At 35.9% G+C, this 14,655-nt stretch overlaps 1 protein-coding gene across 1 annotated transcript in view; it reads left to right on the forward strand.

The window, feature by feature from the left end:
• Positions 1-14,655, forward strand: part of LOC113235870 (calmodulin-binding transcription activator 2) — a 354,352-nt gene that overhangs the window by 42,289 nt on the left and 297,408 nt on the right. The window contains exon 2 of the mRNA XM_026471792.1: positions 6,022-6,113. The gene's annotated coding sequence lies outside the window, so the exon portion shown is untranslated. The remainder of the gene's footprint in view (positions 1-6,021; positions 6,114-14,655) is intronic.

Here is a 14,655-nt window from a genome sequence, read left to right on the forward strand (position 1 = left end):
CTCCCTCTCTGTTCAGTTCTCCTCTGCCTTAAAGGTTGTCTAGAAGAAATCGCTCTCAGCGATAAGTCCGCCTTTGCCCACATTAATTTTAGGTTGTCTATGTACTGTTTTTGTTTTTTATTATGTGTTAGCAATAAAGTGTATTGTCTATCTATCTATCTATAGCTGAAACGCATAGGGATGTTCTGGCTAAAAAAAATCATTTGAACCCAAACAGAAGGCAGCTTCTGTAAACTGGTGAGGAGTTCCTCTCGTCTGTCTGCCATTCCATCATCACATCAGCTCTAGGTCACCAAAACATTTTATTTTTAATGGAATTATTATCTATTTGCCAAGTTTTATTGAACTTGGTTAACGGAAAGTAGATGAAATCCTATAAACGGGATTCATCCCCTAATTTTCCACCCTTATAGGTGAAATATTTTCTTCAAATTTAAATAGGATTAATACTGATATCCCCATCGGTTCACAATGCCAAAGTAATCGTGTAACATGCACACACAAAAATACAGTAAACTTCTAAAAAAAGGCTTCTAAACTTGCTCTGCGCTGGCTGTTCTTGACAACCGTCTTCACAAATTCATTTGAGACACAATATATAATTAAATACAAGGTTCCCGTGCACAATAAAAAGTTTAAAACTAGAGTGACATAACCACTTATACTAAACGTTCTACAGTTTCTGCGGACGCAATGTACATTGCTGTGTAACGTAATGGAAGATAATTTTTGTTACATCGCGACGAATTTAATGTCAATAGAGTTTTTTTTGTAACATCAAATGACGGGACGAACAAGTCGTGCGCCTGATGGTAAGCTACACGCCTGTACAGGACAGTTGCCGTGCTACTCAGAGCTTTAAATCGCTAAGGTCACTGCCACACTGCGCCCGTTTCCCTTAGACATTAGCTCACAAGTCCCATGTGCCTGTAATTTCTTTACTGCTTGGCGGCAGAAATAGGCAAGGTGGCAGTACTTGCCTGGACGAACTCTTTCACAAGGAGCTCTACTGACTCGTTACGAGTCAAAAAACGTGTCTCCAGAATTCCGCTCCTACCGTCTCATATCAAATACGTTACACAATTGAGGTAAAATTCATTATGCTATGTACAATTTCGTTACAAAAATTAGCTTCCATTCCCTTCCGTAACACTGTACATTGAGCTTTAGTAGAAGCATGGACCAATAAAACAATAAGACTGCTAATCGCGACACGACGCGCAGTTGGGTATTTAGTTCCTCTTTGTATACCAGATGTCGCGAGGAGTACCAAATAGATATTTTTGTAACTAATTTGTTTTACATTGACAAGATGCAATACATTAAAGCTACTCCTAGTACTAGATGGCGCTTATTGCACAGATTTTAATGGGCAGTGCCGGTGTTCCTTTATTTCGTTTAGAATTAGCGCCATCCACCCATTATTAGAAATTGTAAAACACAATGGCATCTATTAACCTTTGTTGCCCGTGGTACTACCAGCTGAACTATTAGTAATTACACGAGCAATAATAATCTCCCATGTTACTACCGACAGGCCTAGTAGTATCACAATTATTACAATTATCACAAAGTAGTATTTGTCCGTAGTACTACCACTAGTAATACGGGCAATAATAGGTACTTTCCCGTGTTACTACTACCAAGATAAAAAGCGTTTTATTAATTTCATAAAACAAACGAACCAAAAGCCAAACAATACAATAAAAATGCATTTTAACTAGCAAATACAAATCAACCTTTATTCTTATTCAACCTTATAACTAAGTCCAAACTTATGGTACCACGATTTCGTTTAACTAAGGTAAACGAAGGGGCACTGTATACATTTTTACAATAGTATTCTGGAGTATATATTAAGATTATCATTTCTTAAGTTTAAAACTCATATTGCAAAATTGAAGACTACGTGTTAGATAAAGATGTATGGAAAGAAGACATGGCTCTAAATTCCACACAAATTCAATTCAAAGTGTATTCCAAAAACAGATACGTATTCAGAAATTTATTTAGCTCATGATCAATGATCAGTATTTGAAAATGGAAAAAACGGACTCCTTATATTTCATAGTAAAGAGGAATTAATTTTAAACCCACGGCCATTTACGTAACATAAACTACTTCCAGGCTATCAAACCTATCTGGACCATAAGAATTATGACCTTTTCAGATGATCTGTTTGGAGATTAGCAGTCTTCTTTATTTATTGGTAGTGTTGAATTATTAATGACATAAAGATAGTTTAAATTTAAATTAGAAAGAGTACAAAGACCATTGTAATGTAACAATATATTTCATTATACAATGGTCAAACGCACAAAGACCAAAGTATAAGGATCTATCAGCAGAAAGTTATCGGCAAGTTTGAAAAATTCGTTGTTCAATTCATCGTACCCTTACTCCAATGGCGCGGGGTGTAAGATACGTGTTCTGTGTCAGGGGTCAGTGTGCGCTCGCTTATCTCAACTCTGACACTCCGATTTCTCAAATATTGTATTGGGTTTGGTACTTGTTTCATCTTTGATTTTAGAGAAAATATGGACGTAACATTTCTAAGGCTTAAATATTTTTAGCAGCAGTTTTTGCCAATTACCTACTTGATGTTGATACATAACAAATATGAATAAGAAACTTTTCCTGTTTACTTCTAAGAGATTGAATATTTAAAATTAATTAGAAAGTCGTTAAACAAAATTTCAGAATAAAAATGAACATTTTGGCAAAAAAATATATTCACAAAAAATAATTGAATATCAATTCAATAAAAATTTAATTAATACAGTGAATAGCGACATCTCTCGCCAGGACTGGTAGCTGTAAAGGTACTAACTGGGTGATAAATCTGTAATAGATTTCTCATAGATGGCGCTACGACTAAAAAGTCGTTGAAAGACCAAGTACAAAGACACGACGCAAGCACATAGAAAAATTCGTGAGGTCTGTTGGTTCGTTCCGTGGCTTAGTTTGGTATAGCGTCTGACACGGTATGCAAGAAGACGTCGGTTCGAATCCGACCGGATCGAAGAAATTTTTTCTGAGTGTATTTTTTGAGTGTTCGATCTTTGTATTAATAATTATAAAAAAATATAGCTTTAGAAAAATTACATTTCAAGTATGTTTAATGCTATTGAAACGAATGTAATTAGAGAGCGTTTTGAAAGTTCATAATATATTGATTAAGATATAAATGTATGGTCATATGGAAAGGATATTTTAGTAGCAGGGGCGCTCTTTGTGAAAGACTTCTGAAGTTCTGTCAAAACACCAATTTCTGCCATCAAGCAGCAATGTGAGCATTACTGCGTTGCGGGTTTGAAGGGAAGGATGCTGGTGAAGCTATTATCACACGGGACCTGTTACCTTATGTTTTAGGGTGTCGGGTGCAGTGACAGTACATTGTAGATCTCATCGTCGTATAAAAAATGATTAACAACCTTATATTTAAAATACCAAATAACTTTTTCGTAGCATAACTTTTTCATTGAACAAAAACCGACTTCAAAAGTTTACTTATCGGCTTTCTTCGATTTCCATGGGATCCCCTCATCACAATGGTGACAATGGGACTGTTACGGACTTCTTTGTACATTTTGCATTTTCTTTTCTGGTTGTCATTGTGATTTGTTAATTACATGTATTGTGTCAAGTGAAAAGTCAACTTCTATTTGCGGAAAATAATTAATAATTTGTGGCATCCGAAACTCGGAACAGTATCAAAGACCACCTCGAGAGTATATATATCCTTTCAAACAAAACAATATTTTTTTAAATCGGTGCACAATTGACGGAGATATCTGAAAACGTAAATACAGCCGAATGTACAACCTCTTCCTTTTTTTGATATTGGTAAAAAATAAGGTAGCTAAATAAACAGCACTTATAAAAAAGTACCTATATTAAAACATTTTCGACAAAAAAAAAGTCTTCTTCTTTAGCTCTTAATCACGTACTTCTGAGCCACTTCTCTTCATTTGCACGCTATTCTCTGCAGTCTTGGGATATTTGAATCCAGGTTTTTCTTGTTACTTTAACTATATCGTTAGTCCATCTAGCCTTCAGGCGGCCGATGGTATCGGTTCTCGGTCTCCATGTCAACATTGTTCTGTTCCACCGGTCACTGTTTCTACGGCTTACGAGGCCCGCCGGTAGAATAATTCCAAAGAACTGGGTCTAAAAAGTTACTCAGTCAAGTACCTTAACAGCTATCAGCGACTGATTAAAGATTTCGCTGTAATAATTGTAATTTTTGAAGTCAATGCAGTTATTGTCTAAAAATATACCTAATACGTATTTATGAACTAGTCTAATGAATATCTTATAAAGACATCAAATACTTTTACGCGAAACAAATGGTATTGCATCTGACTCCATTATAACTTAATGTATTCTCTTTTGGACTTAAAACAACAAAGGTTAATGTTTCTAGCTCATTCCTCTCAGGGGAATCTGACTTCTGAATAGGAATAACAGCATAAAACAAGATTGTTTCTAGTGTTATTTTCTTGACAATCTTTCGTAATCATCTCTATATAAGAAATTCTGAACCGAATGCTGTTTACAGCATTTAAAGCGTTTAAAGTTTAATATTTTATAATTTTTATTGCGTACAAACTTGCACCTAGTTTTCAAACTTTGATGTCCTGTACTATATACTGTACTATGTACTAGGTACCTAGGTTTTCCGTTTTGACAAAATCTGTAGCCTAACTAAGATCGACTCCCGGTAGAAACAATTTAAAATTATTTATTCTGAATTGGATTTTGCATGCGAGTTCCGACGAAAATGTGTTCGAGCGAATACATCCGAAATCCTCATCGAAACAAGACGGTTACACTGCGCGTGTTTTCTGATGGACGGAGACGGGACGAACTAGTCGTGTATATGGTGTAATGCGACACACCTGTCTATGACATTTGTAGTGCCTCTAAGAACTTTAAATCGCAAAGATTTAAGGGGCACTGCCACTGTGTCTTTACCCAGAGACATAAGTTGATACGTGACATGTGAATGTAATTTTACCAGCTATCATACCCTTCGAAACCGGAACACAATGCTTGCGTTACTGTTTGGCGGCAGAAATAGGTAAGGTGGCAATACTTCCTTGGACGAACTCTTTCACAAGAAGCTCTACTGTTAGACATGGGGAATAGCGTTACATTTCTATCGCCATTGCCGTCGTTCCGGTTCCAAAAAAATCACGGTGATAAATCACCTTGATTTTGTCACGACTGTTACTTCCGTGACCTTGTCACGCCTATAATTTACATCACGATATACGGTTTCAGCCAGCGGCTTCTTTCTAATACTTATAGCCGTTTTTTATAGAATGATTTAAGTTTTTACTCCCTATGTAATAAGTTTCAAATCCCTTCAAAAAGTTGATTTTGTATTTAATGTAATTTTGTTTGTTACTTATTTTATGCGAATCTTTGGATTGTTAAAAATAGCAATAAAGTGTAATGTAATTATATTTCTAGTAGAATACATAAAGTAGATTATACATAAATATAAAATACCAACTCTTCCTATAATAAAACAAATATACAAAAATATTTTACTTTGTTAATAAATAGGCTTATAGTTTCATCCGCCCTTTCTAGTAGTAATAAGCACCTACGACCCTTGTGAGTGAGCAAAGAAAGTCATCCTATCTCACTCACTCCCACCGCCAAAATGGCCCGATTTGAAGAGAACTACAACGAGTGGCGCGCTCAGTCACCACGGAACGGAGATCGCGCATTGTATCAAATACGTATGTCGTGATGTGAGTGACGGGGATAGCTATTAGAACGGAGGAACACCTATGTAACTTTCAAACGTCGTTACTTTCGTTTTCGTCGTTACTTTTGGAACGAGTCACGGTGATACTGTTTGACGGCGGATCACCGTGATTTTTTCATCGTGACGTTATTTATCACCCACCTCTATCTACTGTTGCTATAAGTTTACGAATAAAACGGTTATATTGTTTTTTTTATCCAACATTATGTAACATATGCAATTGTTGTTATTATTTACAGACGGCGAGCCAATCAAGCTCCCAGAGAACTTGGAGAGTCTGCCTCGTGCCGAGCATTTCGCCGCCCAGCGACATCGATGGAACACCAACGAGGTAAGTAAATATTTCTACTAACGATGGTCACACACCACCATGCTAGTATCTTAATTAAAAAAACTGAAACAAAGAAGCAGTGATCTCAAAACTTTTCTTCAGGCAAAAAACGTATTTTTTCCTCAAACGTGCTCGGAAATGCATTACTTTCAAATAACGAACACGGACAGTTTGTCATTTATGGATCGCGCGACTGCTTCCCGGTCAAGGCCTGCAAAGTAAGTATAAAAATCAATTACTGTACACTTCTCCAAACTTTTAAATCTACCTACGTCATGCCTTTTTTTTAATGTTGCCATAACAATATACATATAATAAAAAAATAAATTTTAATCTATATTGTTTCTGGTTTATGTGGATAATTAAATAGACAATTGACAGAAATGAGAAAATCTAAATTAAAATTTGCATCTGACGATCATCATAATTCAAACTTTTATACAGACAATCTTTGCTTCAAATATCGAATACACTATAATAAAAATCTCGACTTTACCTCATCTCTATGACAAACGTCAAATGTACTGTCGCAGGGATCTTCTTAGAATGTCTTTAGTATATTGAACTATGTAAACGTGTAAAAGAAAAACTCATACAGCCAACTGCGAAGTGTTCGTAATTGCATCGTAATTTCATCGTATTTTTTTTTAAAAGGCGGCAAAATTACCTAACGTTCGCTGGTATTCTTTGCTGTTTATCTACCGTTTTTCTATGTTCGTCGCGAAATTAAGTTCTAGTGAGAAGGTCGATAACGAAAATGCTTACAAATACTATGTCAAATATTAACTTTTAATTTTAATTAACATTTTTTTACTTACATCTTCTTCTCTTTAGTCTTCTATTATTTCCTCACATTGTTTGAGAAAATCACTTCATTGCTACACTTTGGTGGAAACGGGGATTGCTTGACTCGTATTAATACAAGTTGTAACTCATACTTGTCCAGCAATCCCTTACTTCCCGGCCTCTGCGGCAATAATGTCCCGTTAATTTTAGCAATTTAACTGAATTGAAAAGTAATTGATTAATCGAATCAGAAATAAACTAATTCCTTTTCTCTTACATTTTAACTACACTGTATTTAGTGAAATAAGATTACTTAATACAATAAACTATCTACTCCGTTTTAAAAGAACATTGGCGTACATCCAAATCCTTTTATATTTTGCCTTTAGATTTTCTTTTTTCAAACGAGTTTAACACATTTATTTGAACTGGTTTCTAAACTTTTTCCTTTTACAAGAAAACTATAAGTTGTTTAATTATTGTTTTTATCTAGTACGGAAACCTTTTTCTTAATAATTTACGTTACATTTAAGCCACACGTTTGTCAAGTGTTGTGAATCGTCTTCGACATTCAGGTTCCATCACTTTTTTTGGTAGTGTTTTTTGCATTGAGAAAAAGGCAAATCGCTAGTGCGCCATACAGCAAAGACTGAGGGTCGTATTCTAGAACTCTACTCAATGCTCAAGTTAGGATTGCACTGGAAACACAAGCACTGGAAATACGATCCTAATGGCAGTGACTTGAGTATGATTTTGAGTGCTTTAAACCATACTCAAATCCTGACTTGAGCATTGAGTAGAGTTCTAGAATACGACCCTAAGATTAATTTCTTTCTCGGGTTCCATTACAAATTTAATTTCTTCGATAGTGCTTCTTAAAAAATGAAATAAAATTGGATAACATTCTTTATTTTTCAGGATATCTCGTAAAGACCGCGGGATATAAGTTTTCTTCCACATTTTCTTCAGTAAACGAAATTAGTTGATAAATTATATACTATTAGTTTTTTTATGACACCAAGTGACGGGACGAACAAGTCCTGTGTCGGGTGGCAAGTGACACGCCTGTCCACAGCAGCTGCAGCTTTAAATCACAAACATCTGAGGGGCACTGATACTCCGCCCGTCACCCTGAGACATGCTGAAAAGTCCCATGTGCCTGTAATTTCACCGGCACCCTCGCTCTTTAATACCGAAACGCAGTAATGCTCTCGTTACTGCTTGGCGGCAGGAATAGGTAAAGTAGCAGTACTTCCCTGGACGATACGTATACATTCTCTCTCTCTCCTTCTCCTGTAGGTTTATTGGAGAAAATGTTTAAATTATCTTTGAATTGTGTCTAATTTTGTGAATTAAATAAAAAAAAAACTAATATACTACACAAAGATAAGCCGCTGAGGTACTTTTATTAATAATCTAGTTATTTGAAAATCAATTTGAAAGTTTATGCAAATTAAGCCTAAAACAGAAGCAATATGTCCAGGCAATCTAATATACTTGTAAAGCTGGACAGTGTATCAGTATGCACGGATATGTTTTACCTTAATTTGGGCTTGTTCCTAATTTACATAACTTGTAGCTGTAGTAGGTATGGGGCGACAATAAGTAATTAATAACTGTACTATAACAACACATGTAGGCTTAATTGCTGGGGCAGGGTCTTGTATAAAGAGATTGTTATAACCGAAGTCAACAATTGTGGTTTTTAATCGTTTGAATGACTTTTCGTCACGATATTACTGAATTTAAAGATGTGATACAGCTTCAGTGATGTATAATATAAGGAAACACAAAAACAAACACCTTAACATTTAAAAGAACAATATTTCCGTTTGGTGAATTGCAAATTTTATTTGTCTAGGCATTTCTGTTCACGTTTTTTGTAGTAATATATATTGCATACATACATGAAAGGCATTCATTCAGCATTCTCCAGCGTTTTAATTAATAACACATACAAAATGGCCATGTCTACTTAGCGTTATCTTCACAAACAAATGACTGCAAGATATGTTGCAAACGATATAATTATGAACTATGAAACCCGTCTAGCGTGGAATGCTGTATTTTGCATAACATTTTGCATATGTTTCACATTATTTTATAAATAATTGCATAATAATGATTAGTGACTGCTGTCAGTGGGAATAATGTTATTTTACTGTTGTGAAGTATTTTGTTCTGCGAAGATAATGTATCTTTTAAACGATAGCAAGGTATTTCATTCGATGTTTCGAGGTAGATTTAGGCTGTTTGGCAGAATTGTAAAGAGGTATTTTTGCGATACATTGACATCAAAGCATAATGTCAAGAATTGCAATCTTAATTCACATATACAGTATGTTTATTAGCATATAAATAAGAAAATTATTGTAAATACATAATGTTATTATTACAGTCGTTTCATAATCAAATATTGTTTAGATAAAATTAAAAAGTAAGTTTTGATAAGTTGAAGTTTATTTTGGTTAAAACTACAAAACAATAAATAAAGTAGAAATGTTTAGAGGGCGGGGTATGCGTGCCAACCGTACCCAAGGTTCCACATACATGAGCTCAGTGCGCCATTTTCGATTTGTACGTTATGCTCCATCAATTATCTTACGCAAAACCTCGAAAATCGTGACAAAAATGATAGTCGGACATGTAATATTATCCATGGTGGTGTTTCATATCATGGTTCAGTATTATTTTAAGTAATTTTATTAAATTTTCCATTTTCTGTTTACCGTAACAGATTTTTTGTTATAACCCGACTTTTTTTGCAGAATATTAATCGTTGATCGTCTCAAAGTCTTTCAAGTGTTGGCGCTAATAATAATAATAATAATAATAATAAGCATTTATTTCGGACCTGAATCCATATATAATTAGTAACAGACTTATAAACTATGTTAGTAATTTACATTGTTTACTTTATTACATGACATTTACTTACACATTTACATTTACTTTTATTTTACAGCCCACTTAGAGGGCGCTACATGCAACGAGTTGAGACGTTCATTGAATGGACCATCAACTCTATTTGCTACTGTAGTAAGGAGGCTGTTGGTGCTGGTGCGCACCCGCTGCATTAGGGAGGCTTGTCGCTTTCTTAAATTGGATTGGAAGCTATCCGTAAAGGCTTCTGCGAACATTGCTGACGCGCTGCAGTAGCGCGGCAGCCCCAACAGCATAAATGCCGTCCACAGATTGCAGGCATAAAATGATTGGCAGTAGGTTTTAAATAAGGTGACTTTCACTTCTACTGTACACCTTGCAAATCTACGGATCAACATATTTCTAACAGCCAGCGCCCTACGTTCCCTCTCTAAGTCCATATCATCTTTAAGCGACTCGGTAACCCAGTGGTAATGCTAAATGGCAGCATATGGAATTTCAATATAAAATCAAAACGTCAATATAAAATTGCAATAATTGGTATTAATTTTTCAATGATATGCCAACACGATAAAGTTTAAATTTTATTAACAGTCCAGAATTTGTTACATCGATTTTAAATTAGACAGTACGACCAATCATTGTCAAGATTTCGTAGTGTGAGTGTGAGTTTTGGCGAACAACGGTTCTTAATAGTAATCAAAGCTCAAGGCACTTCCATTGTTATTTTCGTTAAAACACAAACGTTGGAGACATAATTTAATAATAGCATAGTATAAATATTAAGACAAGTTGTCAAACTCCCATCTGTTCGGCGCGACAACGCCTATATATCTGGGAAGTATAAAAGTACGTATAAAAGGTTGACGATGACTATGAATAATATATTTTTTAGCTTTTTTATTTTCTTTAGTCCAGCACAGATGAGATCATATTATAAAATTGGTCGTACTATATAGTTCGATTTTTAGAATTAGAATAAACGTAAACAAAGTAATAGCGGTCGTAAACCTTTTTCTTTACACTACTATCTTTGTGCCATTTATAAATGACACAATAACATTATCATTAGGTCAACCTGTATGGTAGAGTCGCTTGTGCACCGGTTTTCATGGTGTCGCCATCCCTGAGATCCCGTTCGATCCCCGGCCGGAGCAGTGTAGAAAAACTACTTTTCTATATTATCTCGGGCCTCGGTGTTTGTGGCAATATTTATTTAAATTCATAAAAAGTTTGCATTAAAATGTTCATGACCTCTTTCTTCAAGTTTTTTATAGTGCAAGTCTTTGAAATAGGTTAAAATATAAAAATTGAATAGAATGTAAAGATAAAAAGTTTTCACTTAATATTTATAATTACATAAATTTAGTGAGTGTATTTGAGGATTTCTTACACGGCATTTTGTCGCTTTACTTTCTCAAACTCGTATCTTAAAGCACAGAGTTACTGAAATGCAAAAAATGGATTGTATATACAAATTTTGCAGGCTGATTTTGCGTCACAATTCCTTCATATTCACACACTGGCTTTTATCTATTTTTAAAGTAATACATTTATGGCCCTTGATGAGAAATTTAAAATAAACAAGTTATGCCCTCTCCCGAATAATCACTCTTTATGAGATATGAGTTTGAGAAATTAAGGCATCGATTTCTTAAATTGATTAGCATACATAAGGACGGATGGAGTGAGACGACTGGCTTGACGTCGCCAAGGGTGATATGCGTGCCAATGGTCTCACCACTAAGGATGCCGAAGACCGTGCAAAGTGGAGGAGAAAAAGCAGGAAAGCGGACCCTGGGCTCCGCAGCTACACTGCTGAGGACGCAATCGGGACAACGCTCAGATGAGAGAGAGAGAGAGAGAGAGAGAGAGAGAGACATAAGTACGGATGGAATGTCGCCTGATACTTTTATCAGGTAGTTTTACATAAAATTTCCCTCTGTCTAATACTAAAAAAAATATATCTTTATTGAGTGTGACATAAAATATATGTATATTTAATGATATAAATATATAATTATTGAGAACTGCAGGGACTTAAACGATCTCTAAATGCAAGAGATACTGTTTTGTCACTGGTTTAAGACTCTTGTTATGGTACTGGAAACATATAGTCATAATCTGTCACCCGAACCATAACAAGTAGTAAAATGGCTGTAGGGTGATCGATCACAAACTTTTGTTGATCAGTTTATATATAACGCGATGACCTAGTTATTTACGGCTGTTTTTGTTGTTCCGATGATGGGGACAGGGTAAATAATGTCCTATGAAATACTGACAGATGTTTACCGAAGTAGGTTATCTTATAAAGAAATGGATGACTTGTTTCTGTATGTTAATATATCTGGTTTTCGGTATTAGTCTTAACGAATGCCGCATCGTGTTGTATGAGAGCGTTGTACGAAAGATGTGACCATGATAGAGTTTTAGAAGCAGTAGAGCTCCATGTGAAAGAGTTCGTCCAGGGAAGTACTGCCACTGTACCTGTTTGGAAGGGTATGGTGACATTACAGATACATGGGACTTGTCAACTTCTGTCTCAGGATGACGGGCGCAATGGCACTGTCCCTAAGATCTTTACGATTTAAAGCTCTGCGTGGCACTGCAACTGCTATGTATAGGCGTGTCGCTTACCACCAGGCTTACGACTTGTTCATTCCGTCACTTGGTGTTATAAAAAAATTATAAGGCGGATACTTCGATGGTTTGGCCAAGTAGAAAGAATGAATGTTGGTAGATTGACTGCACAAATTTTTGGAGAGAATGTGGAGAGCGTGAGGAGAGGTAGACCTCGGCGTGTCAGATTGGAGTGGCGGAGGCGAAGGAGATTCGTCAGGAGCGTAGAAGGTGGAGGTCCACGGTCTCTGCCTAACCTGGTGGGAGACAGGTGTAATGAATATGTATCTTGTTTACGTTTTATTACATACATACATATACTTCACGCCTTTTTGCCATCGGGGTGGGCAGAGACATCAGTCTTCCACTTGCTACGGTCCTGACACACATCTTTCGCCTCATCAACACGCATCAATGCTTTCATACACGCTAGTTACGTTTTATTATTGATATTTCAGTTTTATTATTGTTTTATTATCTATTTTACATTCTCGCCTAAAATGAAAATTTAAAAATTCTGGCAATAGCACAGTCGACCAGGATCGATGACTCAGGTTCAAGAACCGGCGGACAATAAGTGTCGTATTCAGCAGCACCATTTTCTGTATTTGTGTTATAAGCAACACGCCATGGAAATCTAACCGCCTCTAGTTGTTAGCGAGACTGGCTGAAAATTATGCTTTCTATTTATATACTAATTTCCTAAGTTACTGCATAGATATTAGTATGCCTGGGGGTAGGTACAGAAACCATCACAAAAAGAAAGAAAAAGATGTCTCCATATTTTTTTTCAAACGGCGTGGAACAAAGATTGTTCGCAATACCATGGACCATTACCTCAAGAGGAATGCTAACCTCCATACTATAGAGCGTAATTCTACAAAAGGTCGAAATTCCGTCTTATGAGATGGCGTTTATCAATAGCTTAATTAGGGCTCTGAGTGACACTGCATCTGCCTTGGGAGGCATGTCGCTTGCCATCAGGAGGCGTACGAATTGTTCCTCCCGTCACCAGGCTATACACGAACGCAACAACCGCTGGTGGACTGAACTAAAATATTTTTTCTTTGCGATTGTTCGATATTTGTATCAATAAGAATAACAGATTAATTGCTAGTCATGTATCAAAAATAGAGAACATAATACAGTACAATTATTCCGGGATTTCAGAAGGAGGTACTATCCATTCTATGTGTATTAATTCCTTGAGGTTTAGGCAAGAATACTCTATTTTTTCTGATTTCTGGGTATATTAATATTATGTTAGTGAACGTAGAAGGTCAAATGAAAACATCAACTTTGGGAAAATTAACCTCAATATTTTTGGAAATAAGATTTCTGTTTAGTAACACAGTTTTAACGTGTGATTATTTAAAAAAAATACGGTTTAAAACTCGTTAGTGCTATTCGTTAAAAACCAAGGACTTTTAAAAACAAACGTAAAATGGGGTGTCTGAAATTCGGTCGTATTTCAAGTGATCTGATCGGGCTCGTTAAATTTGCATACGTAACACGACCATTCTAACGGAAGGTGTAAACAAGGGAGGTCGTTTAGTGCAGCTTTAGGGATGTGTAAGAGGTACTGTGTCCGACATTTTTAAAACGGCGAAAAAGTCTTTGTGCACTTAAGACGATCAAATTTGGACAAACTTTTGGAGTAGGACAGACAAACATCTGTCTTTGTGGTTTTTTAATCGACTATACTTGGTCCCACTTGTGGATCAGGTTCGCTAAGTGTCTGTCTTTGTGTTTTTTAGTCGAATTAACTTAAACGCGCTTTTGAAATAGGTGTGACAAGCGTCTGTCTTTGTGTTTTTATAGTCGACTAAACTTGTAGACACTTGTAGAGCAGGTGCGATAAGTGTCTGTCATTGTGTTTTTAAAGTCGACTAAACTTGGACACACTTATGGAGTAGGTTCGATAAGTGACTGTATTCGTGTTTTTATTGTTGATTTAACTTGGACACGCTTTAGAAGTAGCGCAGGTAAAATAATGTGTTTGTGTATTTTATTCGACTAAATTTGGATACATTTTTGAAGTACGGGTGACAAGCGTCTGTTCTTGTGTATACCTACACCTGAGGAGTAGGTTCGATAAGTGTCTGCCTTTGTGTTTTTATAGTCGAACTTGGACACAGTTTTCATTACGGATGACAAGCGCCCGTCTTCATGTTTCTATTGTTGACTCAACTTGGACACACTTTCACACACACACACACACACACACACACACACACACACACACACACAC

The sequence above is a fragment of the Hyposmocoma kahamanoa genome, unplaced genomic scaffold (genome assembly GCF_003589595.1).
Source record: "Hyposmocoma kahamanoa isolate Upper Pololo Valley unplaced genomic scaffold, ASM358959v1 88, whole genome shotgun sequence".
In the NCBI taxonomy this organism is placed as follows: Eukaryota; Metazoa; Arthropoda; class Insecta; order Lepidoptera; family Cosmopterigidae; genus Hyposmocoma; species Hyposmocoma kahamanoa.